The sequence below is a fragment of the Mixophyes fleayi genome, chromosome 2 (genome assembly GCF_038048845.1).
Source record: "Mixophyes fleayi isolate aMixFle1 chromosome 2, aMixFle1.hap1, whole genome shotgun sequence".
Classification (NCBI taxonomy): domain Eukaryota; kingdom Metazoa; phylum Chordata; class Amphibia; order Anura; family Limnodynastidae; genus Mixophyes; species Mixophyes fleayi.
This window is the reverse complement of record NC_134403.1, coordinates 256453582-256457533: the sequence shown is the minus strand read 5'-3', so window position 1 is coordinate 256457533 and position 3952 is coordinate 256453582. Positions and strand designations below refer to the sequence as shown.

Sequence of the window (3952 nt, the reverse complement as noted above, 5' to 3'; positions counted from 1 at the left end):
CCACATGAATGCTAGGACCCAAGGTTTCCCAGCAGATCATTGTCCAGAGCATCACACTTCCTCTGCCAGCTTTCCTTCTTCCCATAGTGCATGCTGGCGCCATTTCTTCCCTAGGCAGGGCCGTAAATAGGGCTGTGCGATAGGGGCAACCGCCCAGAGCGCAACACTGAAGGGGGGCACAGTTTAGGAATATTTTAGGTTCATTTGTTAAAATTGAGGGCTAGAGGGGCAGCATTTGACTTTCTCGCCCCAGGCTGTAGAATTTTAAGTTACGACTCTGTCCCTAGGTAATCGACTCGGCAGTGGACAAGGATCAGTATGTGCTTTTTTTTTTTTATAAGCTCTTTGTACACTACATTGCAGAGAAGTTTTGAGATGCACTAATGAATGCTGAATTATCCAGAACTCTCTACCACCTAAGCCCCTGCACCATTATGGCCCAATCTAGGCTTCTCTACATCATGGCCTTAGTACCTTGCAGACCTCTGCATTGTAACCCCACTATGCCTATTTTTCCTATTGTCTTGACTACCCCCCTCCCTTGAGAATATGAACTCTTACAGGCAGGGTCCTCTACCCAATATTTCATGTCTGCCCATTGTCCATCGTCCCCTCGGTCTCCATTTTGTCTTGTGCTGAATTGTTATTGTATGCCATGCGATTTGTTCTGTTGATTGCATCCATTGTTCTGTATGTACTTTTGTAGAGTGCAAAGACATGACAAGGGAGTCAGATGGTGGACAGACATGGGACAATAGGTAGAGAGGACCCTGCCTGTGAGAGCTTACATTCTAGAGGGAGGGGTGGCGCGAGACAGAAGGGCCAGCTGGGAGAAAGTGGTGATGGCAGGAGAAGGAAGAGGTGAGTGATAAGATGGTCATGAGGTGGTAGTATAGACGAACTTGAAAAGGTGAGTTTTGAGTGAGAGTTTGAAGGTTTGACGGTTGGGGAAGAGTCAAGTGAGGTGAGGTAGGGAATTTCAAAGTTTGGGGGCAGCATGGCAGAAATCTTAGAGACGAGCATGGAAGAAAGTAATGAGAGGTGAAAGTCAAAGGCAGAGCGGAGTGGTCGGGTGGGTATGTACCTCGAGACAAGGTCAGAGATGTATTGGGGAGAAGTGTCGGTGAGGGATTTTTAAGTGAGAGAAAAGAGCTTGAACTGGATTCTGAAAAGGGTAGGGAGCTAATGAAGGGATTTACAGAGAGGTGTAGCAGAAAAGGATGGGAGAGGAAGATGAGCCTAGCCGAAGCATTCTGGATTAACTGAAGGTCAAAAAAATAATAGACAGTAAGATCAGCAAGAAGGAGTTTAGAACAGTCGAAATGAGAAATGATGAGTTAATGGATCAGGATTTTGGTTGCTTCCTGAGAAAGGGAGTTTTTCATGATGTTACAGAGGGAGAAGTGGCAGGATTTGGTGAGGGAATGGATATGAGGGGTAAAGTTGGGGGCAGAGTGACTCCAAGTCAGCGGACCTGGATGATAGTTATATTTTAAACCAGGAGGGAAATATTGAGGGGTAGCAACATTGGCAGAAAGAAAGATGATGAGATTGGAGATGTTGAGTTTGAGGACGTGCTGTGACATTTAGGTAGTTATAGCAGAGAGACAGCTAGATACTTGGGTTAGTAAGGAGGAAGAGAGGTTAAGGGAGGAAAGATAGATTTGCATGTTATCATCAAAGAGGTGGTTTTGGAGGCCAAATGATTTAATAAGTTCTCTGAGAGAAGTGGTGTAGAGAGAGAGAAAAGCAGAGGGCCGAGGACAGAGCTTTGGGGAACTCCAATAAAAAGAGGAAGTGTGGGGGGGGAGGAAGAGTCAGGATCAGACAATCTAAAGGTGTGACCAAAAAAGGTAGGTGGCAAACTTGAAGACATCAGTTTTGCGAAGACCTAGGGAGTGAAGAGTTGTGAGAAGAGAATGATAGACTGTGTCAAAAGCAGCAGAGAGGTCAATAAGTATGAGAAGGGAGAAGTGACCTCTGGACTTAAGTCAGCTGAGAGTCATTTGTTACCTTAGAGCAGTTTCAGTTGAGTGAAGCCAGACTGGAGAGGAGCAAGAAAAGAGTGGGAAGAGCGAAAGTGGGTTAGATGATTGAATACAAGTTGAAAAAGGGGGGTTTATCTGTGCTTAAAATATCTGGCTGGAACAGGTAACTATCGTGAGAGCGGCTTGAAATAAGAGGTATCCAGGCTTTTAGGGTTAGAGTACAGGCAACTGTATATGAAGTACAGTGTATTCAAGTGCTACAATCACAAAGTATAAAGCTGTATCTGCAAGGCTAAATAGTAATTGAAAATAAAATGACATTCATCATCTTATTTGCTCCATTCTGTTGGGCATCATCGCTGATTGGTCCAGAACAAATGCCCAAGTGTGAGTGTATAAAATTACAGAGGAGCCTGTTTGATGCCGAGGGACGTGAGAAGATGGAGGATGAGGAGCAGGTGTCGGTGGGGGTTGGAGAAATGGAGGCCCAACAAAAATTTGAAGTGGTGGTGGATGGAGATGGTCAAGAAGAAGAAATGGCAGTTAAAACAGCAAAGCCAATGAGCACAAGAGAGGTGGAGATGATGGTAAAAGTACTGCCCAGTACGACTACAACTGTAAAAAGCAAAAATACCGAAAAGTAAATAGAAAGAAAATGACAATGCAAAAACTACTGCAATTACTGATGGAAAAACTTGGCAAGAAAATAAATACATTCCAGGTTCAGAAGAGGTGGCCCGACCTTAAAAATAAAAAGCAAAGGAGACTGGTACGAATTCGTAGAAACTTAAAAAAAAAAGTGAGTAAAACGTGTAGTGTACCTGTTTTGAAGAGGTTTATTTAATTTTAATTTAACATGAAGCAATGCAAAAGCTGGATTTTTAACAGGTTATTTTTTTCAGAACAAAGAATTAACCGGGATAAGAGCAGCTTAGATACCACAAATGTAACACCTGTTATCAAACAAGAAAAAATGGATGTTGAATACGAAGATATCAAAGAAGTTATACAAGAAGGTATTTAAATGAACATGTGTAGGCAACACAATGCTTTGGGCACCTGTACTGGTATTATAACCAAAATGGCACCTGTTTTACAGAACCTATGGAGGTTAAGCCCGCTATTGTTGCGATTGTATCAGAGGGACCACAACATAAACTGATCTTGAGCAGTGTGCAAGGTGAGCAAATGGGACTATTTCTGGTGTTGGATAAGGACTCTTGTTAATTTTATTACAGATATAGAAGTTTAATGCTAAACATTTTTTATTTCCTTGTTTCGTAGATACCATCGTCATATCCGATTGAAAGTTCTGAGGGAGAAAAAAATGTTGTAAAGCTCAGCGATTATTTTAAAGAAATACCAGCGATTATAAGTGACGTCAAGAAAAAAATTAAAAAGCTTGAGAAGAATTTTGTTGAAATGCGAATGCTGTTTGGAATGGTTCTGCCACAAAGCACTAGCACCTTTAAAGTGTAGTACAATTTTGAGAACTTTTATTATTCTGCACTAAATATTTTTGAAATTTTTTTCTGAAATAAAACTGTTACATTAACACTGTGTGGTTTATTCTGGGTATGTTTCAAATATTCGTTAGTAAAGGCAGATTAATTAAGAAGGCAGACATGAAAACGTTGGGTTTTGGTATAACACTACACTTTATTAAACTGGCTGCCATATGCTAGAAGCATCAATGCAATAGACCAGTGGATCCCAAACTTTCTCAGTTCAAGGCACCCTTAGGGTCTCCATAAATTTTTCAAGGCACCCCTAAGCCAATATAATTACCCGCCTTGATTACCACCAGCCCTGGCCGCGGCACCCCTGTGATATCGCCACGGCAACCCAGGGAGTCGTGGCACACAGTTTGGGAACCACTGCAATAGACTACTGCTATTGTTATTCCATTACAATCATCTAATTAACAAGTCAGTGATGTGCGGACACCGAACCATGGGGGACAG

General features: G+C 42.2%; 1 long non-coding RNA gene across 1 annotated transcript; it reads left to right on the top strand.

The window, feature by feature from the left end:
• Positions 1 to 298: 298 nt before the first annotated feature.
• LOC142140352 (uncharacterized) lies at positions 299 to 3528 on the top strand. The gene is made up of 3 exons (XR_012688428.1): positions 299 to 861; positions 3088 to 3168; positions 3273 to 3528. It is a non-coding gene; the product is annotated as an uncharacterized LOC142140352 (long non-coding RNA).
• The last annotated feature ends 424 nt before the right edge of the window (positions 3529 to 3952 follow it).